Source organism: Gymnoscopelus braueri, assembly GCF_963280865.1.
Source record: "Gymnoscopelus braueri genome assembly, chromosome: 20".
Lineage (NCBI taxonomy): Eukaryota > Metazoa > Chordata > Actinopteri > Myctophiformes > Myctophidae > Gymnoscopelus > Gymnoscopelus braueri.
This window is the reverse complement of record NC_137622.1, coordinates 45858494-45884620: the sequence shown is the minus strand read 5'-3', so window position 1 is coordinate 45884620 and position 26127 is coordinate 45858494. Positions and strand designations below refer to the sequence as shown.

The following is a 26127-nucleotide window of genomic DNA, read 5'->3' as shown; positions in this document are numbered from 1 at the left end:
CACTTCACTTCTGTTTTTTTCTTTGTCGTCCGTCAAGGTGTGTACCGCCTGCCACATGCCCCTGATGTCGCCACTGCTGTATTGGTCTTGCATCTTTGCAGTGTAGGCCTTTTTCGCCTTCCTGATGGCCCCTGACCACTGTGGAGTTTTCCGTTGTCACTCAGTGCTGCAGGGAAAGACGATCACAAGAAGATCACATTCACATGATTGACAGGATATGAAGAGCTGTGAGAAGAGGCGACAGTCGTCTTTTAGAACGTTCTTGTCACCTGTACGTGATTCTGCCTCTTGGCGAAATAAGCTAACCTTGTTCTTCTTTATTGGTTTGTAGAAGGAAGACTCATCACCCAGACTTTTGAAAGTCTCTGAAGGCAACCTTACCTTTGTCAAGATGAGCTGTAATGAGCTCTGCAGCACTAGGATGTGCAATGGTTTTTGTGTCTAACGTGAGAAGGTCTTTGGACTCCTCCTGAAAAGGGATCATCACACAGAGCAACTTCTGGACCTTGTCTCTGAAGGATTTCTGAGACTGATAAGACTGCTCATGGTGTCTGACATCTTCACTGGCTACTTTGACCTGAGATGCAGACTCATATTGAGAAACCAATGACTAATCTCTGGTCTAGATACCATCCATCGCATCAGTGCAGATGGGGCTTTCGCCGGTGTTTTATGTAGCTAATTGGGTAAGGGGGGGGGGGGGGGGTTAAAACTATATTTTGATGCCAAAATAATCAAAATTGGATAATCCAATCACAATCCAAAATGTCTTTCGCCGGCAGCCATTTTGTAAAATGGCAGCCATATAGTTGTATTCCCGTGGCTAACAGGGGAGGGGCGGGGGGGAGTCAAAGCTATATTCTGATGCCAAAATAATCAACATTGGATTATCCAATCACAATCCAGTCAAAAAACACATAAAATGTCTTTCGCCGGCAGCCATTTTGGAAAATGGCGGCCATATTGGCCATATTGGTGGTTGCAACCACTAAGAGGCTGATACCAGAATCTTCCTGCATGCCCTACATGCAGTTGAGCAAAAGAACAAATCTGTGTTGATTAAGGCCTGTCACACAGATATTCAGTGCCCAGGATGTGATTATCCAATCACAATCCAGGTCAAAAAACATATACAATGTCTTTCGCTGGCAGCTATTTTGGAAAAAGGCAGCGATATTGCGTTTTTTTTTTCAGTGGCTAACAGAGGGAGGGGTCGGGGGGGAGTCAAAACTATATTCTGATGCCAAAATAATCAACATTGGATTATCAAATCACAATAGGTCAAAAACCACATAAAATGTCTTTCGCCGGCAGCCATTTTGGAAACTGGAAATTGTATTTTTTTGCGTGGCTAAGGGGCTTTTGGGAAAAAGTTTTTTTTTCAGAAGAAACTTTGTGCAAAATGTGGCGCTTTTATCACAAAGTGAACAATTGTGTCACTAAGCTGCTGGACTATTATAAGATAACGTCCCATTCAGTGCATTGACAGCACCTCACATCCACTAACCTATATATAATGCTTCTACAAACTAAAGCCTATTTTACTCTTCCTCATATGAGAGTCACGTGCTGAAAACAAGCTGACAACACGTCAGTGTGACCCGTGTTGGAACCAAGGAGGGTTGAGCATATTCACATGGCGGACATTTTGCAAGTTAAAGACATGCCACTCCGTTTCTTCAAAGCAAAATGGCTGCCGTGTGAATATGATCTATTCATACAGAACTTCATCACACGACAGTGTTGCACACCCAGAATAGCAGAACTAATCTCACAACACGATGCAACACAGAGCTTGTAGATCTGATATTCTCAGTGTGCGACACCGTCGTGTGACGGAGCATAAATTAGGATTGATTGATTGAATACTTTATTAGCAGTTTGCAAATAAAAGCACATAAAGTACAGTTCAATACAAGGTCAGCTAAGAGGATTTTAGATTTCCTTTGTACTCAATTCATAGACAATGAATTGAGTATGATAATTGAAAAGCTTTAGGCTTAGCCTGCATGATGTGTAAATATTAGAGTTCAGAAGTGTTTCCCTTGCAGACGTAGCAGAGTTTCCTCTTTAGGTTTCTGTTGGCGTGTTTCCAGTGTTGTGGTGAAGCCGTTATCAGTGGCTCTGCATGGTGTTGGTGGAGAGGACGTTTAACTGGAGCAGCAAAACATGGAGCTTCACTCCGTCTCACATTTATCTTTAAAAGTCAGTGTTTTAACAGTAAAATCATGGATGTGTATTTATTTCTACATGTTGCTGATCTGGAGCAGCTGTTACAACACATCTGTCACAGGTAATGTTAATTTTTTTCTTATGAAATTGAATGTGTTTCTGATGCTAAAAAGTAAACAAGATGAAATAGGAACTATTTCTCCTCCTTCCCCCAATTCATCGTTTACACACACACCAAGAAAATGCATGGTGTCATAATGTAAATCACGTCACATCAGTCTATCAGTATATCAGTCTATCAGTAGCCTATATCAGTGTACTACAATGCAGTACATTATAGAGGGTTTTCAACCAGTGTTTGAGCCGTCTGAGTTGACCAGGTGTACCATGACATTTTTTGTATTATGCACACCTGAACGCACGTGTCATCACCATGCCCTCTAGGCGTGAACACAGAAGCATTTTTAATACACTTCCAGACAATTTCCATTGGCTGGACTTTGATTCGCCTTCCTGACCGGAGGTCCCACCCTCCATCCTATATAGTCAGGGGGCGTATCCAAATCATCACTTCAGAATAAGACATTCCTCTTCTCGTCTGCCTTGAACAAGAAGGGGGTCTTTTTGGGACGTGGAACGTAACTACGCTGGTGGGGAAGGAGCCTGAGCTGGTGCGGGAGGCAGAGCGCTACCGGTTAGACCTGGTGGGGCTTGCCTCCACACATAGCAAGGACTCTGGAACCAAACTCCTGGACAAGGGGTGGACCTTGTTTTTCTTGAGTTGCTCAGGGTGTGAGGTCTCAGGCGGGTGTGGGGATACTCACAAGCCCCCGGTTGAGTGCCATCACGTTGGGGTTCACCCCGGTGGACAAGAGAGTCGCCTCCCTCCGCCTAAGGGTTGGTGGGGGGAAAACTCTGACTGTTGTCTGTGCGTACGCGCCAAACAAGAGCTCAGAGTATTCGGCCTTTTTGGATACCCTGCATGGGGTCCTGCATGGGGCTCCGGTGGGGGATTCCATAGTCTTGCTGGGGGACTTCAACGCACACGTGGGCAATGACGGGGATACTTGGACTGGCGTGATTGGGAGGTCTCCCTGATCTGAACCTGAGTGGTGGCTTGTTATTGGACTTCTGTGCTAGTCATGGACTGACAATAACAAACACCATGTTCAAACATAAGGATACTCATAAATTTACTTGGTACCAGAGTACCCTAGGCCAAAGATCAATGATCGATTTTGTAATCGTATCAGCTGATCTGAGGCTGTATGTTCTGGACACTCGGGTGAAGAGAGAGGCGGAACTGTCAACTGATCACCATCTGGTGGTGAGTTGGTTCAGATGGCGGGGGAAGCCTCTGGACAGACCTGGCAAACCCAAGCGTGTAGTGCGGGTGAACTGGGAACGTTTGGAGGAGACCTCTGTCCGGAAGGAATTTAACTCCCACCTCCGGCGGGACTTCTCTGGCATCCCTGTGGAGTTTGGGGGCATTGAACAGGAATGGGCAATGTTCAAAGCCTCTATTGCTAAAGCTGCGGCTGTGAGCTGTGGTCAGAAGGTCTCTCAAGGGGCGGTAACCTCGAACACCCTGGTGGACAGCGGTGGTCAGGGAAGCCGTCCGACTGAAGAAGGAGGCCTATCAAAGCGAGAGCTGTGTCCCTGTGCTCGGCAGTAAGTCGGATTCTTTTCCTGTGGGGGTTGGTCTCCGACAGGGCTGCGCCTATCCTGTTTGTGATATTCATGGACAGGATCTCAAGGCGAAGTCGTGGTGGAGAGGGTATACGGTTCGGTGAGCTAAGGGTTGCGTCACTGCTTTTTGCGGATGATGTGGTCCTGATGGCACCATCGGTCCGGGACCTTCAGCTCTCACTGGATCGGTTCGCAGTCGAGTGTGCGTCGGCTGGGATGAAAATTGGCATCTCCAAATCTGAGGCCATGTTTCTCAGCAGGAAACCGGTGGATTGTGTAGTCCGGGTAGGGAATGAGGCTTTGCCCCAGGTGAAGGAGTTTAAGTATCTTGCGGTCTTGTTCACGAGTGAGGGGAGGACGGAGCAGGAGATCAGCCGGAGAATCAGAGCAGCAGGAGCGGTGTTGCAGTCGCTGTACCGCACTGTGGTGACGAAAAGAGAGCTGAGCCAGAAGGCAAAGCTCTCGGTCTTCCGAGCAATCTTCGTTCCTACTCTCACCTATGGTGTGGGTCATGACCGAAAGAATAAGGTCGCGGGTACAAGCGGCCGAAATGAGTTTTCTCAGACGGGTGGCTGGCATCTCCCTTAGAGATAGGGTGAGAAGTTCGGTCACCCGGGAGAGACTCGCAGTAGAGTCGCTGCTCCTTCGCTTGGAAAGGAGCCAGCTTAGGTGGTTCGGGCATCTAGTACGGATGCCTCCCAAGCGTCTCCCTAGGGAGGTCCTCGCTGCACGTCCCACTGGGAGGAGACCCCGGGGCAGACCAAGGACCAGATGGGCGGATAACATCTCCACACTGGCCTGGGAACGCCTCGGGATCCCCCAGGAGGAAGTTACTAATGTTGCTCAGGAGAGGAAAGTCTGGAGCTCTCTGCTGGAACTGTTGCCCCCGCGACCCGACTCCGGATAAGCGGTTGAAGATGGATGGATGGATGGATGGAAGTTTCGAATTACCAGCCCAAGGTATGTTAATGCCTGGAAGTGATACTTAGGGCCATATGCGCCACTGGGGCGCAGTTACGTCCAAGCTGTAAAACCTGGCAAAGGTTAAGGGCGAAGCCCAATTGGCTGCATCACAGATGTCCTGAATAGAGACGCCTCTAAACAGAGCCCAAGATGCTGCCATTTCCCTCGTGGAGTGTGCCCTCAGACCTACTGGGGGCAACGTGCCACTACTGGAGTAGGCCAAATGAAAGGCCTGCACAACCCAGTGGGACGGCGTCTGTTTCGAGACAGGTTTACCACGTACGCGCTGTGCCCATGCCACAAACAACTGATCTGACTTCCTGGAAGTCTTTGATCTGTCTACATACACTTTCAATGCCCTCACTGGGCAGAGACAGTGCAGTCTCTTATCCTCCTGTGATAAGAAAGAGGCGGATGAACGCCACCAAGTCCACAGTCTAACCACCACCTGTCCGTCGCCATCACTAAACTGCATGTACACGTCATGTGTTGACAGAGCGTGAAGATCACTGATACTCTTAGTGGACATTAAGGCCATCAGCAACGCAGTTTTCGAGCGCCAGATGCTTCATGCTAATCTGGAGCAGTGGCTCAAAGGGTGCCTTAGACAGGGCGTCCAGCACCAGACCCAGGTCCCAGGATGGCACCAGGGACTCGGATACTGGCAAGAGACGTCTTGCCCCTTTCATGAACCGACATACTAGGCGGTGTTGACCCACCGCATCTCCACCAATGCCGAAATGGCTGCCAGATAGACCTTTAAGGTGAAGAAAAACCTGTCTCTGTCCATACATTACTTAAGACAATTTTTCAAATATATATATTTTCTAAGTTGGGACAAAATAGCCAATTTTACATGGAGGTGCCCAGATGTCCCTATAGTGCCCACCTATCCTGTATCCAATGCAGGAGGCAGAGGAGAGAGTAATGGCAGTAATGACAAGTTATTGTGGAACATCTTGCTCCATTAACATAAGACATCCAACATACTACATTTCTGGTGTGAAATGGCATGAGGCCGAGGGACGCCCACTAAAAGACCACCCCAAAAATCGTGGAGTTTTGTGAGCACCTGCCCCTTCAGTGTTCTCACGGCCCTGACACGCGCGCACACACACGCACATGCACGCGAGCACGCAAGCACACAAGCACACACACTATTAAGGTCATCAAGGTTCATTTTAAGTTGTCTAAAAGTCTATCAGTCTATGAAATGGTTTCCTGATGACACCTGCTGGTAATATGGAGCAACTGCAGCCTACAAGGAGCAGCTTTCTCTCTTCCATCTTCAGACTGTTTCAAAATACAACATTAATAAAATAAATGTACATTATGATCTGTCCTGGTAAGAATTATTATATTATTACACATGATTGAAATAATGAATACTTACATGAATCTATGAGAGTCTGTTTATTATTATTGTCATCAGTTAGTAGTTTATTGGACTGTTGTTGTCATGACAACAAACTGTCCTCACAGCTGTTTGTTTGAATTGATCCTGATTCTATAAAATAGGCCCCTAGTAGCACAGTTTTTCTGCAACCAGTTCTTAGTGATAGTTTCCAGTAGGATCTTAAACAGTTATGAATCATCCTGACTCAGTCCATCTGGGATTTGTCCCAAAGATACAAGGATGCAAATGTATATAACCCAGAATGTTTTAAATAAGTGTTGCTACTTCCTTCCAGAAAGGTTGAATTACAGGCAGAGTTCATGGTGGACATTTTTGTCAAAATTCTATTGTTGCCATGGTGATACAAATATGAGCAGAAACAGAGCTAAATGTATAATACTAATGCTGTGGTCCTCAAAGTGGGTTGAGGGACCTGGGGGTCCTTGAAGGTGGTCCAAAGGGAACAATACAGGTCTGTTACTCTGAGAGTCCTTTAGGGGGTTCCAGGGGGTCCCCAGCTAAACATGCTAACATACAAGTAGAATCTAAATCAGTTTAACCACTTTAACTTTATAATATATAAGGTTACATTTGAAAAAAACAAAAACAAAACAATAATAGTTAAAATGGGGATATTGACAGTTTGAAAATGTATGTCAGGCATATGGATTGGCTAGGCAGGACTTTTATAGATATTTACAGTTAAAGGGATACTTCACTCTCGGGCCGGGGACACATTTAAAAAAAATATTAAAAATAAATGAAAAAAGTTATGGAAAATTCATGGCCCCCTCACACATTAGTAGGACACTCTAATGTACATAAAAACAATGGAATGTACTTTATTTTTGACTTAATGTGTTCATTGTATTTACTCGTTACATTTTAACACAAGTATCTGTATTTTCTACTCCGTACCTTTTCAAAACAGGCTCGTTACTGTAATTTTAATGCATGAAAATGATTTAAAATAATATTAATATATATCTTTTTAGACCAGAATAGCTGGTTCCAGGCTCCGCCAATCGTATGAAGCATTACTCGCGGTCCCCTACATCCCAGCTTGTGATTGGCTCTCTGTCAATGTTGTGAAATGTCATTGGCTGTAAACCCGGAAACACAGACCACCACCAAAGATTGTTAATTTATGAAGATCCACCATCCCGACTGGAGCCACTAGAGGCGACATGGTACATAAACCCTACACATGGTCTCCTAGTGGGCGCTGGCGTCTGACGGCAAATCTCGCGAACGTCCAATGTTTCTCTGTTTACTGGCGCTAGATCCCGCGAGAGTGTGTTGCTGGGACAGAGACATGTCGATAATAAAGTAGATTTTCTCCTGATTCAGTCTCTCTGAAAAAATACATTTTAGTGTGAAAAATGTTGTACATATTATGTGTCTTGTGACGATCTGGTCCAATATTTAGTTCAGTGACCATGGAGCTATAGAATGGTAGCCTGGTATCCAGCCTGCTTCGCTACGTTCGGCTGACTTTTTTTAGAGAGAAAAAAAAGTCAGCCGAACGTAGCGAAGCAGGCTGGATACCAGGCTAATAGAATGGTTTAGAAGCTATAATAATAATAATAATAATAATAATAATAATAATAATAATAATAATAATAATAATAATAATAATAATAATAATAAAGAATGGTTCAGAAGCTGTAATAATAATAATAATAATAATAATAATAATAATAATAATAATAATAATAAAGAATGGTTCAGAAGCTGTGTTCACGTTCACTCTCCCATTAGCTTTAGAATGAATACTCCAACATGCTTCCGGTCTGTTAAAAAGGCGTCCCGCCCACTTCACACAGAAACAGGAAGTAAACTGGAGATGGTGGGTCTTTATTTCCCTAAACCTATGTGACGCATCCTACTGGGTCTCGGTTCTCCGTTCTGAATCCCCATAGACGTGTTATAATGTAATAACAAGAAGTGTGTTCCATAAATAAACTAATAACCCGGAGGTTTGACTCTTATGGATATGAAGCATCAACTGACGGTGAGAAAACATTCATGTTACTTCAGAAAAAATAAGTTAAATTTTCTCCATAAACAGACTGTATGAAATATGAGTGACTGACTATCATAAACAATACAAAGCCTCATCGACAACAGCGCCGAGACACTTTGTTTATTTATGGATCATAATTCATATATGAGACGATTTGAAGACCCGATGTTATTCTCTCTAGAGAAATGACTTCCACGACCCAGAGGATGAGCCAGTGACGTCATGACTTCTGTACTCTATGATGACAAGCCAATGGCTTTCTTGGCTTTTTTAATTCCTATTAGCCATAGTGGTGGAAAAAGTACTGAAATGTTTTACTTAATTAAAAGTATCAATACTGCAATGTAGAAATACATACAAGTAAAAGTCTGTAATCAAAATGTAATTGAGTAAAAGTACAAAAGTATTGGCATCAAAATATACTTAAAGTACCAAAAGTAAAAGTACTCTATTATGCAGTTTCACAAGTTATCATGTCTCTAAAATGTATAAAAATCTCTTGAAAATAGACAAAGTTTAAATACTGAAGTGGTTAATGTATATGTGTTGTAATAATTCAAGTAACTCGTAACTAAAGTTTTCAAATAATTGTAGTGAAGTAAAAGTACAACATTTGCCTCTGAGATGTAGTGGAGTATAGATGTAAAAGTATTGGAAATACTCAAGTAAAGTACAAATACCTCAAAATTGTACTTAAGTACATAACTCAAGTACATGTACTTCGTTACTTTCCACCACCGCTATAGCTGACCTTGTATTGAACTGTACCTTCATGTGCTTTTTTCTGATAACTTCTAATAAAGTATTCAATCAATCAATCAATCAATCAATCAATCAAAAACGCGACGCAGGATGAATCAGAGGATCATCCACACATCATTAAGGTTACGTTAGCTTAGTATTCCATGCTGTATCAGTGTACCAGTCTGTTTGCCATGCTGTAGCTCAGGGGTCGTCAACAGGGGGTCCGGGACCCCTAGTGGGTCCTCAGAGCTACTACAGGGGGTCCGCCAAATCTTTGTGTGATAGGATTTAGTTTTTTTTTTGTTACATTAACCACTTGAACCCTAGCATCCCTATTCTGAAGGGAACATTAACCCAAATAGCAGATCTACAAGCTCACAACGGCTGTTTTTGGCAAAGAGGTGTGTGTGTGTGTGTGTGTGTGTGTGTGTGTGTGTGTGTGTGTGTGTGTGTGTGTGTGTGTGTGTGTGTGTGTGTGTGTGGGGGGGGGGCTGAAATGAAGAAAAAAACTGAATTTACACACTGATGATTGTATGAAATCTATGAACATTTTTACTCTGCAACGAAATTGTATGCAATGTAGTGGTGGGGGTCCCTGCTTCATCTCTCTCTCAGCGAGGGGGTCCCTGCTTCATCTCTCTCTCAGCGAGGGGGTCCCTGCTTCATCTCTCTCTCAGCGAGGGGGTCCCTGCTTCATCTCTCTCTCAGCGAGGGGGTCCCTGCTTCATCTCTCTCAGCGAGGGGGTCCCTGCTTCATCTCTCTCTCAATATATAGGACCTCAATGGAAACAAGTTGTGTTCTCCTTTTAGACTAAGTGTTTGACTGTACTGTGATGTTTGTATTTATGTCTAATAAAATATTCAATCAATCAATCAAGGCTAAGCTCCAGCAGCTCTGCATACTGTGGGTCTTTGGTAGATGCTCTTCAGGCAGGACTGGAAAGGTGTTTTGGATGCTTGGTGATCCAGAGGTTCAGGACCTGCTGGACACGTGATGAAGACATCCTATAACATGGTAAATGCTGCTGATGCTCTTTACTTTATTGATGATGAGGACATTTTGTCATTTGAAGTGTCCATAATGTACTGAGATATTGTTTCTGTCAATGTAAGTCATGTTTACTTGTGAAAACTAAATGACAACCTTTACTAATCCTCATGTGTATGAAAAGTCATTTAGCAAAACATTTTAGCATTAAAATGTCTAATTCCATGATGTATTGTTTTTATCTAGGTATTAAAACAGTGTTTATTGGGGAAAAGCTTAAATCCTTTGGTTTTGTGGTTTTATTATTCCATAGGCCTCGACTACATCCAAAGCCATCTGAAGGATCAACCCACGGTGCATTCAGGTCCCAGTCTTCAGATGAGGATGACTTCTTCTCCACCATCAAGCAGGGTAAATAATGCACATGAAAACACAAGCAGCTGCAGTCCTACCTGACCGGTCCAGATGATACCATGAACGTCCTCTAGTCTTTACATCAGTGTGACACCCGTTCCTCAAGCTCAACACACTGGATTCATTGATTGATTGATTGATCGAATACTTTATTTATGCAGAAAAAAAGCCCATGAAAGTACAGTTTAAATACAAGGTCAACTAAATGGGAATGAAAAGCCCATGAAAGCCTAATGGCTTGTTTCTAATGGGGTCCATGTACTCAATTCATAGTGAAAACACCACTACCTGCCTCAGCCTGCCTCAGCTGCCTGTGAGAGGCTTCTTAACACCACAGGACTGATTTTCTGCCCGAAAAGGTCAAAGAACTGTGAGAACCGTGTGTGTGTGTGTGTGTGTGTGTGTGTGTGTGTGTGTGTGTGTGTGTGTGTGTGTGTGTGTGTGTGTGTGTGTGTGTGTGTGTGTGTGTGTGTGTGTGTGTGTGTGTGTGTGTGTGTGTGTGTGTGTGTGTGTGTGTGTTCAGAAAGTGTCTAAATACTTCATTATTTAATTGAGCAGCTAGAATGGCTCTAGAGTAACCTCATTGTGTTATGTGATACTGTAAGTAAGTACATTTTATTTATATAGCACTTCTCACAGAGAGGACTCACAAAGTGCTTCACATACAGAGAGATTAAAAACAAAACAAGGTATTAAAGCAGGTAGAACAGAAGAAGCTGTACAATTCATCTCAATCAGGACAGCAAATAAAACAAACATGTAAATAACATCATGTAACATGTGTAAAAGCTTGTTGAAATGGCAGCGTTTTAAGGTTGTTCTTAAACATGTCCACAGAGGCTGTAGTTCTCCAGACATGTGGAAGAGCGTTCTAAAGCCTGGGAGCTACAGCCTGAAAGGCTCTGTCTCCTTTAGTTCTTAGATTAGTGTGTGAACTGTTACCAGACCCTGTTCAGCAGACCTTAGGGCCCTCCCTGGTACATAACGTGGGACCAGGTCGGTTAGGTGTTCTGGTGCCCGCCTGACCATGCAGAGCTCTATAGGTGACTCACCAGGACCTTGAAATGGACCCTGAAGTTAACAGGAAGCTGTAGTTCTCAGAAGGACTCAAACTCAACTTTATGAGTCTCTAAGTTTGTAGTAATCATTGTAATAATAAACTGATCACTGGTTAGTGTTGAGATGCACGGTGCAGAAGGGCTGGTGGAGATGGAGAGAACCTGAAGGTGATAAATGGATGAGCAGAGGAGAAGATAGGCAGAAGAAACAGGAGGTGGACAGGGATTGGAAAGGAGAAGATGGGTGGAAAATAAGAGGAAGGAAGGTGATGGGGTAACGTTTAAAATGCACTTTATTATTGTTTACAGAATGCACTTTATTATTTACTGTATCTCCTTTTAGGAGAGGAGTTTACTACACATGAAGTATGTTTTTGTTCATGTACTTAACTCTCTCAGTGCCAGGCCCCGAGTTATCCCGAGTTTTAGGGTTATACAATTAAATTCAAAGGGCTTTTTTGGCATGAGAAAACATACGTTTACATTGCCAAAGCAGAAAGCACAATACAACAATACAGCAATACAATCAAAACAAGAAATATGTACATTTGAAAGTCAGAATCTTCAATAGATCAATTTCTATGTACCAAGATCACTGGGTGCAGGTATAGTGCCGGAATATACACAATGATTAGTCTTTAGGGTGGTTGTGTTCCGTTTGATATCCTTCTCCTATCACAGCAACCCTCAGTGCCAGAAATCCAGAGTAAAAAAAACATTTCAGAACCCAAGACATCATTATTTGAAGATTTGCAGCTCCATCCACTCTTTGTTTAACCTATAACTGAAAAAGGCTGTATCTCGCTTCCTAAGCACTCTTTGAAAAAAAAGAAAGAAAAAAGTTGGCAAAGTTCGCAATATTTTTTTTATTTCATTGGCACTGAAAGAGTTAAGTTGAACGTTTGAGCTTCACTGTGCAGTGTTCACTTTTATCTGCTTGAAGTAAGTTTCTCTATGACTAGAATGCAGAGCCATACGTCACTTTACTGCATCTCCTTTAGGAGACAATAGTTTAATTACTAAACATTAAGTGTTTTTGAGGTTACAGTTGGCTTTGCACATCCGGTAAAAATACTTTTTACCTTTACTCTTAAAGTACATTTCAGAGCCTGTACTTTTTTACTTTTACTTGAGTAATTATTTGAATGTGTACTTCTACTTTTACCAAAGTAGTAATTGTACTTCTACTCGAGTACAGAATGTCAGTACTTTTCTCATCTCTGCAGAGGACTGATGGGTCTTTGAAATAGAAATGATAAAACTCCCTGTAGGCTGCAGTTGCTCATTATAACCAGCAGGTGTCATCAGAAAACTATTCCATAGACTGATAGACTTTTTAGACCATTGGTTCTCAAAGTGGGGTCAGAGGAAAAGTAGTTAACCACTTTATCCATTTATAAGTTGGCTATTCAAAAATAGCAGATCTACAAGTAGTTTTTTTTCGATTTTTTTTTTTTTTTTTAATCTTGAAATTCTTTTGAACATTTTGCATTTGCAACACAAATCTTCTCTTCTGGGGGTCCCTGGCTCAACATATCTTCAGATGGGGGTCTGCGGACAAATATATATCATTTGGGGGACCTTGACATGAAAAAGTTTGAGGACCACGTTTTAGACAACTGAAGATATCTGAACTATCATCAAAAGTATACTCACAGTATCAAATGTAAAAGTACTCTTTATGCAGAATGGTTCATTTAACCATTAAATGATTGGATTGTAATTAGTTATGAGTTAATGTGTTCATTGTATTTAATGTGAAAAGACTCCTAAGCTTAGATAAACATGAAATATAGTGATTTGCATTATATTCAGTGGAGAATCCACTCATTAGATTTAGAGATCAGATCCAACAATGCATTTCCCAGGTGGAGATATGAATGTATCCCAAGCCCAAAACGCGTCGTTTTGAGCTTGTAGATAGGCTATTTTTGCTATTTTTAAATTGGAATCCTGATTTTGTTTTTTTGCTATCTTTGAATGCTACAAGTTCAAAACACACGTTTTGAGCTTGTAGATCGGCTATTTTTGCTACTTTTGAGAGACATAGAATGGCGAAGAAAAAAAAAGATAAGAGGTTTCTGCCCGACAGACAGTATATACAATGTGTCCCTCTGGAGTGAGTGTGAAATATAATGGCCCTCTACATCAAAGTTCTATCACCCCTGATAAAGACTAATAATCACAATACTGTATTATGACAATAACTTTAAATAATCATTACTTGTGATACTTATATTATTATCACTTCCATGACCAAGAAGATTATGATGAGCAAAAAGACAGATGTAACAGTAAATATAACAGACTAGATCTGACCATCATAGTAAAGACTATATATATATATATCTATATCTATGTATTTATGTATATATATGTGTATGTTTATGTATATGTATATGTGTAGCAGAGTGGACATATCTCCTCTGCCACCTCCTCATAGTCTCCTCCCACTCTATAATGACAGACATCTGACACCTGTGTTATTGAGAGCTGTATGAAGACAGCAGAGAGAGCTTCTCTACTGACATATCTCCATGGCTTCTGTTAAAGCTTTGGCTTTAAGCAGTTATCAGTGCAGGTATGTTTGTTTCTTTGTGTTAGTTCAGCTATCATGAGCTGTATCATGGTGGGTATTGTGAACTTAGTTTGTTTAGTTTCAGCCTCCAGGTGTAGGGGCGGCCATAGCTGAGTGGTTAGTGAGCCCGCCTGGGGAGCCAGAGGCCCTGGTTGCTCCAGGTACGATTCCAGGCCAGGCCAGCAAATGTGTCGATGAAATGAAATGTGTCCCTGAGCAAGACTCTTAACCCCTAATTGCTCACAGGCCCTCATTGGATACAAGACCGTAAGGACTTTCATGAACGGACCTGTTAAAGGAATTATCCTTATCCTAACCTGGTTGCATTCAATGGCCTACTTGGAGTGTGTGTGTGTGTGTGTGTGTGTGTGTGTGTGAGAGAGCCATGTATGGCAGGTAATCCTCCCCCAAATTCATAGCATGATAAATGATCACCTTGTAGCATCAGGTAAATCATTAAATTGCATGGTTGTGTTGTGACCTACCAGTGCAGTGTATACATTGCACGGATCCAGTGCACGTCATTCCGTGCATAGTCGCCTAGAAACCCCGAAATTCCGTGCATATGTACATCTCTCCCTTTGTGACAAAACCATTTCGGAGGCGCGCAGTCTCAAGGGAAGTGTCTCCACGTAAGGGGCCACCGAGCGAGCTAAAGCGAGCGAGTTGCCGTCCCGAACGTTGCGACATTCCCTTGTGCCTACTCAGCGCCGTTTGAGTTATGTACCGATAGGCACAGAATCGTAAATTTTGTTGTGGGGACTGCTCTGCTTCCGGGTTTTTCCGGGTTGTGACTGGTTACGCCCACCGTGGGACTCGCCGTACATATGCACGGAATTTCTGGGTTTCTAGGCGACTATGCACGGAATGACGTGCACTGGATCCGTGCAATGTATACTAGTTCTCTGGCGATCAGGCTGACCAGTGACTGATGACGCTGCTGCTCTGTTTGGGCTGAAACATGAGCTAACCCAACCAGAACCCTCATTGTGGCCTATAGTACGTGCCAAAAATCCTGAAGGGGGCGTCAACAAGTGTCATTTGTGTATGTTTGCAGCTACTATGCCACGCCCCCCGTGGTAACGACACGTTGGCAAGCTCTATACTACAGACACTACTTGGTCTTAATGCTCATGGTCATATTGGTCTGAAATTAAGTTTGTGTTGTTCTGTCTCACTCTGTTTATATTTTGAAGTCTTTATGTTTAATTCATATTTTTTTCTGGTTTAGGACTTGATGTGAACCCAGGCTGGGTAATCAGGTATACTTCCACATTTACATTAGAACCATTTCCTATAGGGTGCAATTCCCTATGTGGAAGGTAGGTGTTTGGGTGGGCCTGGTCAGGTGGTCCTGGTGGGTGGGTGTGGTCAGGTGGTCAGGTGGTCAGGTGGTCCTTGTCCTTGAGGATAGTTTAATATACTAAGTGGTCCAGAGAGTCTTACTGGATGAGCCCACTAGGTGGCGCTTTAGGCCAGTGGTTTTCAAACATTTTCATGTCAATTTGGCCGTGGACCCCCATCTGAACATACTTTGTGCCAGGGACCCCTTGATTTATTGTTAAATTAGTTGTACTTTTTCTGTAATTGTATTGTTGCTCTGTAAAGCACTTTGAGCTGCATTTCATTTCATGAAAGGTGCTTTACAAATACACTTTATTATTATTAAGAAGATTTGTATATATATATGTTTGTAATTCAAATTTCCCCCCACATATTGTCAAGATGTTTTAAAAACTAGATCTACAAGCTCACAATGTGTCGTGATGCAAAACAATGGTAAAAAGTAGCAGATCTACAAGCTCAAAACGCGTCGCTTGTAGATCTGCTACTTTTGATGCAGGACAAAAAGTTCAGATCTGGAGATCAGAGGTTTCTGCCTGACGACAACTATCACCCAGTCTTGAGAATTGGGACAAATCATGTTCTACCAAAACATTTCATATTATTTATTAACCATTTTTTTTTAAAGTTTGAAAATATTCTTAAATGATTTATATATGAATTACATAACATTCATACAATATTGTGGTCTGCTTGCACTCTGCCAGAAAACACTCTAAGACAAGGATTCACAACTTCAAACTTTGTTTAATGTATTTGTTAAAATCATTAAAAAAAAAGTAACCATGTGTATTGATAACATCTGGTGTGTCAACCATAACATGTCAACTCTGTCTGTCCTTCTAAATACAAACTAAATTAAAGAAGAAGAAATGAAGTGTAATTCTATTAGCAATAGAACCTAAGCAACTTTGAAAAATAAATGGTCAACTCACTACGACTGTGCTGTGGAATAATAAAACATATCATTTTGTTAACTCTGTCAGATATGCCATGTTATGGAGTTAGGAGGTTGGCCCATTACATGGTTTAATGGTCACTTTGATCTTATCAAATATATTTTCCCGGCATTATTGAAGAATATATAAAAAAGCTAAAGGTTTTGTCCCGCTTCTCAAGAATGGTGCTATACTGTATGTATTTACATTATTTAAATAGTAAAATGTGTGAAACAAGTCCTAACAGGATAGTATTAGTCATATTATTAGAATTATTAGTATTAGAAGAGCTGACAAGTATTTTAATGTTTTATTTAATATTTTGGAAATAAATCATGTAAAAACTGTAGATCATAGAATATAAATAAAGACTAAATAAACTGTAGGTCATAGAATATAAAGACTAAATAAAGACCACACACACACTATCACACACACGCACGCACGCACGCACACACAACCGTCTTGTCTCAGCACTGTAATTATTCGGCCATCTTGGATCTCGTACATTCACATACTGTAATCCCGTCCCAAGTCTCACGAGACTTTGTACCTCTGTTCCAGTCTGTGTTCATCTCACACAGGATGTTAGAGAGCAGAGAAAGAGGCAGTTAAAGTTAAACGTCCTCTCCACCAACACTGGCACCATGCCAAGGAAACTGGCACCATGCCAAAGAAACCCAGAGAGGAAACTCTGCTAGGCCTCAGCCTGTCAGCGAAACACTTCTGAACGGAATTAAAAATTTACTTAAGTAAAAGTACAAAAGTATTGGTATCAGAATGTACTTAAAGTACAAAAGTAAAAGTGCTGATTATGCAGAATGTCCCATTTCACGGTTTTAAAATGTATGACAAATCTGTTAAATAGCAGATCTATAAGCTCACAATGCCATTGTGAGCTTGTAGTTCTGCTATTTTCAAATGGCCAAAATGTATATAGGGCTGAAGTGGTTAATGTATGTTTTGTAATAATAATCTAAATCTACAAAGTAACTAAAGTTTTCACATAATTGAAGTGGAATATTTGCCTCTGAGATGTAGTGGAGTAGAAGTAAAAGTACTGACAATTGGAAATACTCCAGTAAAGTAAAATATACCTCAAAATTGTACTTAAGTACAGTACTTGAGTAAATGTACTTAGTTACTTTACACCACTGAGTTCAACCCTCCTGGGTTCCAACAAGCGTCACATTGTGACGTGTTGTCAGCCTGTAGGTTGGATGTAGGTTGGATGTATTCACATTGTGACGTGTTGTCAGCCTGTAGGTTGGATGTAGGTTGGATGTTTTCAGCATGTGACTCTAATTATGAGTTTATGCTACATGTTTACACCCCCCGACCCATATGTGATGTGGAACATAAATGTGTGGAATTATGAATTGACATAATAATGTGACATTGGGAGGAAAATAGGAAAGAATCATTGGATTGTGTAAATTAAAGAAATAAAAATATGTGAGAATAAATGATCATAAACCTCATTCACAGCCATTTCTTTATTCAAAATGTTTTTGGTAAAAATGTTGTAGGTCTATGTACAGTTAATCACATCCAATGTATTACATTTAAACTATTTCATACAATAATCATATTTTACAGAAACACATAATAAAATAATGCACACAATAACTAAATGCACATTTAGACATTCTAATGCTTATCTACAGTATCATTCAAAACTGATCCAACTAATAATAATAATAAGTGACTAAACCACCTAACTCCATTGGACCCTCTAACTGTCGTTCAAACTCCAACTCAGGGTTTTTTCCCCCGGCTGACTTGGTTCCTCTTTTTGCTCGTATAGTTCCCATTCTCTTGTCCGTATAAGAGGTTCTCTTTTGTTTCTACCTGGATTTTATTGTGATCGGTCAAGAATAAAGACAAGATCAAACAAGTTAACTGTTTGGATGGCTGTTCTTGGGAGCTATATGAATTAAATATATTTCCACACACCATATGTTGTGTCTCGGTTCCCCTAGGCCGGGGCGTAACACACACTTCATCTGTCTCAGAACAAAAGCTCAGCATAATCTGTCTCTGTGCATTCATTCATTCCTGAATGCACAGACTGCTATAAATCACTGTGATGACAGAGATGATCATGTTTAAAATATGTATAGTATTTATATGTGGACTGAATATGATAATATGGTAATATGGTAATTCAGAAATATATTGTTATAAACATTGGCAAAGCAGCAGTGCTGTGTTGTGTGAGTGTCGGGCCACGAGTGGGCGGGGTGGTTAGGGGGCGGGGGGGCAAGAACTGGAATTGTATGAACAAAAAGTCCCCCGGCCTTTCAAATCTTCTGTCATAATACCAGTCCCTAAAAAAGCCAATACAAGCAAAATGAATGATTTCAGACCTGTGGCACTGACTTCAGTGGCAATGAAGTGCATGGAAAAGCTGGTTCTTCAGTCTATGAACGATGTTATTCCTGACTCATTGGACCCCCTACAGTTTGCCTACCGCAAAAATAGATCTGTGGATGACGCGGTGGCACTGGCACTTCATTCTACATTGGAACATCTGGAGAAAAGTAAAACATATGCACGTATGCTCTTTTTGGATTACAGCTCGGCTTTCAACACAATTAAGCCTATGAAGCTAACTGTGAAACTGGCAAACCTCGGTGTACCTACACCCACCTGCAACTGGATATTGGACTTTCTGATAGATAGGCCACAGGTGGTGAGGATGGGAAATAAGACCTCAGCCCAGCTCACGGTTAGTACTGGAACTCCTCAGGGCTGCTGCCTAAGTCCCAAACTCTCGTCCTCAATGTGGACAAAACGAACAAATTCTGGATTTTAGGAGGGGACCTCCCACACTGCGACCCCTCACCATCAAGGGGACAGAGGTGGAGCAGGCAGACAGCTTTAAGTTTCTTGGCCTTCATGTGTCAAAAAATCTGACCTGGACTGAAAACACTGTTGCTACAGTGAAAAAAGCCCAGCAGCGGCTGTACTTCATTAGGATGCTGAAGAAGGCCGGACTCAGTCCCCGGCCCCTCACTCTGGCCTACAGAGGACTCGTTGAAAGCATCCTCACCAGCGGTATCACGGTGTGGTATGGAAACACTACCCAAGCTGAGAGGAAATCACTCCAACGAGTCATCAAAACTGCAGAGAGGATTATTGGAGCAGATCTCCCTGCCATGGACACAATCTACACACAGCGCTGTAGGAGGAGAGCACAGAGCACCCTTGAGGATCAACATCATCCTGCTCACCCTCTGTTCGTGTGGAGGGACTCAGGACACAACCTGAGACACCACAGGCCAGAGAGCATCTCCACCCACACAACACGCTTTTTTAACAGCTTTTTTCCTGCCACTGTGCGCTTAGTAGCCGAGGACATTAGGGACGGTAGTCAATATGACAGATGAACTAAATCAGGACAGATCATGATAAGATGAATTGCACCACTATTTGCACTGTTTTTTAGACTATGACGTGCTTATTTATTATATTTATATTTGATATTTGTCTTTAGGGAGTGTGGTAGGATATATATAGGATTGTAGGATGTACTGTATGTTTTCTCTGTCTTCTTTTTAAAATGCTGACCCTGGGAGCTGAGCTCCAAAATTTCCTATGCACTTGTGCAAATGGCAAATAAAGTCTATTCTATTCTATTCTAAAAGAGGGAAGCATCTTGACCAGCTGATAGTCTGGGATCAATATCATTCTCAGGTTTATGATAGATAGTTTAAATGTTCATTTTACATTTTACAAGACAACCCATTTTTCTCAGCAATTAGATTAACAGTGTAAGGACTATAGGACATACTGTACATATGTATTGTCTGCATGTGTGTAGAACACATGCACGTATACATCCACTATCACACACCTACACGTCCTGTCACTTATTACATATTGGTTCCATCATAACTACAACTGAACAGACATTCTATAAAACACAATGACTACATATTATATATTATATACATATAGATGACAACTTAAAAATGTAAGCAAATTATCCGTGCCCTTTGACCTTTTCTACAGCATGCATGAGTGCATCCATAGATTAGCTCTTTAACATTTCAACCCTAAAACATTCAGAAAACATAGTTTACATGTTTTAACAGAAAGGGAATGTGAGACTAAACTCATTGATTCTCATTATATGAGGAACAAAAACAATGTGACACCAACCAGAACCAACCACCAGAACAGCAGTTTTTTTTGTTGTTATTTTTAACCGGATCACACGGCTCAGTTTAGAATGAATACTAGGCTTTCCTCCTGGTGTAAAGTCTGGTGTAAAGTCTGGTGTAGAGTCTGGTGTAAAGTCTGGTGTAGAGTCTGGTGTAGAGTCTGGTGTAGAGTCTGGTGTAAAGTCTGGTGTAGAGTCTGGTGTAAAGTCTGGTGTAGAGTCTGGTGTAGAGTCTGGTGTAGAGTCTGGTGTAGAGTCTGGTGATGCAGAGGTTAGGTCATTGAAGAGTGGACAAAGGGGCGGAGTTTCGATGTTATCTACACTTTGGTGCTAAATGTTATAGCAAAAACTTCCTAACTCCTCTTGAGCTGTATGTGTGTAAAGTGATGATAATATAATGTATGTGTGTAAAGTGATGATAATATAATGTATGTGGGTAAAGTGATGATAATATAATGTATTTGGGTAAAATGATGATAATATGATGTATAAAGTCATCATACCAGCTCTGATGAGGCAGTATGGTATCCCTGTAAGCACGCCCCCTGTGGGCCCCATGCAGGCTCTGTGTGGGCAGTGAGGGCTATGCCACGCCCACACCAAACCTACACGGGCCCAGAGCGGGTTTGACCAAGTGAGATTTGTACCTTTGGGCCTCATGCTTTTCTGTGTGGGCACACTGGGCAGCCCATATTACATTCCCACATCATTTGCTGCTCTTTTCCCCTTTCTTTAATTTTGTATACATACATATATATATTATTATTATATATTATTATACTATAATATTATATATTACTATTATGTATGGGTGATCCCATGAATATTTCACAATGGATGTTACAACCCCTCCCTGTGTGTTTTAAAAACAGTTTTTTCTTTTTCATTTCCTGAAAAGTTCATAATTTGGACATTTTCTTTGGACACGTTTCTGCCCGACAACAGATATATATATATATATCTATATCTATATCTATAGATGTATATATACATATGTGTCTGTAAGCAGTGACCTGGTAGTTGTCACGTTGAATTCTTCCTCTCTTCTTCACTCACACATCTCCATCTGGAACACAATAACACACACACACAACACACAATGTTACACAATAACACACACACAATCAAACACAATAAAATCACATAATGTAACAATAAAAACACACAACACATAATGTTACACAATAACAACACAATTACAACACAATAAAAACTATACTATTTACTATATAAAAACCTATTTTATACATAGGCTATTTGAAAATAGCAGATGCAACGCATTGTGAGCTTGTAGATCTGCTATTTTCATACATTTTAGTACTTTTACTTTTGGTACTTTAAGTACATTTTGATAACCAATACTTTTGTACTTTTACTCAAGTAAATTTAGAATTCCAGACTTTCACATGTAACAGAGTATTTCTATATTGCATAATTGATACTTTTACTTAGGTAAAAAATGTGAGTACTTTTTCCACCACAGGTTGGCAGTTGTTTTCATAGAGGTGCTGTGGTTAACACTTTGTTGTCATCACTATAGAAACAAACACTTACACAGAACTACTGTTTGTTCTGACACGCACATGAGGGGAGGGGGGAGGGGGTCCGCGGCAAACCAGATGCAAGACAAACTAGATGCACGGAAAATACAAGCTATGCATAGAAATAGTAATCTAGGATCATAGGTAAACCAACAACACATCATCAGTCTAAACAGCAGAATATTAAAAAAATCTATAATCTGTTCATTGAAACTATACACACTATAGGAGTGTGTGTGTGTGTGTGTGTGTGTGTGTGTGTGCGTGCACAGATGGACTGACTGTGTTGCTCTGATGAGAACTATACATCTCCATACGACGGTGTTTCTAGTCAGTTGATTGAATATCATCTAAAAAGAACGTTTTCAAATGATTGTAGTAAAAGTACAATATTTTCCTCTGAGATGTAGTGGCACGCACGCACGCACGCACGGACGGACGGACAGACAGACCACATGTATAACTTTGTTTTTTTGCTTTTCATGGACAGTAGAACTTCATATACTGGCCTCAGGATGAGATGTAACACTAGAACACTTTTAAAGGGGCAGAACATACAGCCATGTGTTATTTGATGTTGATGATCTCTCTAAAGGCCCCTGCATGCTACCAAATGAGGTGGTCAGTGTACAAACCACCGCTCCCGCCTCCCTCTGGTTCAGATTCTCTCTCTCTTTCTCTCTCTCTCTCTGGGGAAAAAGTGAGTGAAATGCTGTGTCTTTCAAATGAGTCTCATCACAGATTCATCAGACTCCACTAATACCTGGATAAAGTTATGTTCATTTAATATAATATAATGTAAGGTTTCATTATGTCCTGTATGTACTTCCAGACATCAAACAGTTAACATGGTGAGGCCTGCAGCAGAGACAAACAGTGTTCTTTCACACATTAAACCCACAATGCAACACATAGGTAGAGCAGGAAGCTGATTGGCTGTTGTTCTCAGAAAACAGATGAACATCTGTGGTTAACATTTATTTTAAGGGGGGTATGTGTGAGACCTTGCCAACAGAGACAGTTATGAAGGACACGTTTACTCTGACACAAAAACCACTGTGTTTACAGCTTATTTCTTTGTACAAAGCAACACCTACGTAGAGACCAGACAACTTACTGGCAGTGAGACCTTGTTCTCACGAAACGGATGAACTGTGGTCAACATAAGTTTAAGGGCGGGCGGGGGGGGGGGGGGGGTGTACTGGGCTACAGAGCCGCCGAACGACCGATATGCCCATATATGGGCATGCCAATATACATATCTTGTGTCTGTCTTTCTTCTCATGCCACCCCTTACTGGAACATGTGATTATGTTAATTTACACTGAAATAAAACACCTCACAATCATTACTTTAAAGTTTAAACATTGTTTAAACAAGTTGATTATTATTGGTTATTATTATTATACAGTGTTGTACAGCTGTACACTATGACACACATACATGATGTTATAACGTTATTAAACAGTTTGTAGTTGTAGTTAACACATAGTAGTTGGTAGAACTAGTTTATGTTGTGTAATCTGTATTAATGTAGTGATATGTCTGTCTGTCTGTCTGTCTGTCTGTCTGTCCGTCCAGACTGATAAACACATATAGAACCTCAGAATATACTGTACCTTAATGTTGCATCTCCATCTACCCCCCCCCCCTCCCTCTATCTATCTCTCTCTGTCAGTGTGTTCTGTCCACATTATGTTTCTGATTCACACAAAAGTGTAACAAAAGTGAGTGAAATTCTGTGTCTTTCCAACGAGTCAATGTTGTATCTGTGATGAGACTCCACTAATGTTAATGTTAAATACTAAAGATATGTTCATATAGTATAAGGTTTCATTATGTTCTGTATGTACTTCCAGACATCAAACAGTTAACACGGTGAGGTCTGCAGCAGAGACACAAACTGTGTTCTTTCACACATTAAACCACATCTTTGCACAATGACACACCTAGAGACCAGGAAACTTACTGGCAGTGAGACCTTGTTCTCAGAAAACAGATCTGTGGTCAACATTTAGTTTCCTTACATAGAAAAAATAACCTTTGCATGTTGCACTTAAAAAAACGTACAAAGTGCTTCACAGAGATAAAAAACACCATACAGCAAGATAGAGCAAAACAGTTAAAAATTATGGTGTCGTCTAGCTGTAAGTTCTGCTTGCTTCAGAGAAGCAACACAACTGCAACATTGTAACAATGTATACAATACATAAAATAATAAACAGATATATCCTGAACAACGATGCAAGAACCTTAAATCAAGGTTCAAGGTTCAGGTTCAACTTTATTGTCAACGATACCAATTACAGTAAAAGGCACGTGAAACTCATTCTAAAACCAACACAGCAGCTTCAGTAAGAGTTCTGATGATAGACTGACTGATGCTAGGAACAGGAACTACATTTCCTCTACTCTGACCTCTGCACTGACTACCTGTTACATACACAACTTATAGTTGAAGCTTTTATTAGGTTTTTAACCCTTTAAGACCGGGAACGCATCTGAGTGCCGTGCTATGAGCTTGTAGATCTGCTATTTTTTTAATAGCCAAAGAAATAAAAAAAATGACACACAGATGCGTTCCCGGTCTCAATGGGTTAAAAAAGTGGTAACCAACCTTTTCAAGCCCATGAGCACTTTTTATTCTAATGTGTGAGCAGAGATCTACCTCTACTTCTATAAAAACACTTACCACGACTAAGACATAATCATATTTACTGCTGCTATTTCTGACAGGCAGTATGCTATGTGCATATATCCAGTCATCCACACAAAGGCTAGGAGTCTAAATACAATAAAAATAAACACGCATAGCTGTGTAATCAATGCCAAAATATTAGGAAAACATTTTTAAAAAATGCCAAAATGTCAGGAAAAATATAAATAAAGTTTACCATTCTTTTTACAAATTAAAACTCACAGGGACATGAAATGAATTGATATTACAGATATCTTCTCTTCAATGCATAATATCAAGTTAAACATTTCACAATGAATATTCACATTTAGATAATCTGTTCAATTGATTCATGATTTATTAAATGTGACATTGATTTTCCACTAATCTCCACCTGTAGGTAATGTAAACACTACAGCATGGTCAGTGCTGAGGAAAGGCTTTGATACAAAACCAACTAGACTACTTGACTCATGTCTAAGTCTAACCTCTATAATTCTATACGGTCACATTCTGATGTCAGTTTGTTCATTTAGACACAGAATTGTTCACAGTTTTGTCTGTGAGTATTTGTGACACACATTAGAGATTTGGGAAGTGAAACTACAGTAATCTGTCTACATGTATGTTCAGTGTGTGACACCGTTGTGCGACGGAGCATAAATTAGGCTTAATAAAGTCTTGGTTGGTCTTGGTTAAGATAGTTGACTTTTGCTGTCAGATCTGTACGGACACCAATAAGTCCAATAACCAAGCATAGTGTGGGGAATGGGGACGATGGTCTATTCCAGACTGAACCAACAGTAATGTTGTCTCTCACACAGACTGACTGCAGCCTGACAGCCTGTGTACAGTCTGACACAGAGCACTGAGCAGCAGTGTTGCCATATTTTGTGAGAGCACTAAGCAACCATGTCGAGGAGAACAAGCCCAAAAGAAGCAACTTAATAGAACACATGAGCACTTTACACCTACATATGCATCGGCTATTTGAAAAAAGCCGATCTACAAGCTCACAACAACGTGAATACATATTCATTTGGGGTCCTTGACTGTCAAGGACCCCAAATATTTTCATGTCAATGACATATATTATTAAATAATAATTAATATTTTAGAACCACCGGTTTAAACAACATTAGGAAGCCAGCCCAAAATAAGCAACTACACTTTAGAAACAAGGCCAAAAAAACTCAACCCGCAACAACTACCAATATTTACAAGCGACTTTACAGAAAAACAAGCGCAAAGTCGCTTATAATAAGCAGACGTGGCAACACCGCTGAGCAGTCACAGCGAACGTAGCCTGTTAGTATTATGGGTCAGTCCACTTTCAATACTTTGAGGGGTAATAAAAGCGACCCCTCCCTCTTAGACTAATCCACGTTTTTACTGAGATCTGATTGGCTCACAGGACGGCTTGAACAAACA

The 26127-nt window shown here is 40.9% G+C and overlaps 1 protein-coding gene and 1 long non-coding RNA gene across 2 annotated transcripts in view; one reads left to right on the top strand and one right to left on the bottom strand.

Annotated features, from left to right (window-relative positions):
- Positions 1-26127, bottom strand: part of LOC308075752 (uncharacterized protein) — a 183717-nt gene that overhangs the window by 142175 nt on the left and 15415 nt on the right. The window lies entirely within an intron of this gene.
- On the top strand, positions 8101-10515 carry LOC308076255. The gene is made up of 3 exons (XR_013932273.1): positions 8101-8234; positions 9869-10005; positions 10292-10515. It is a non-coding gene; the product is annotated as an uncharacterized lncRNA (long non-coding RNA).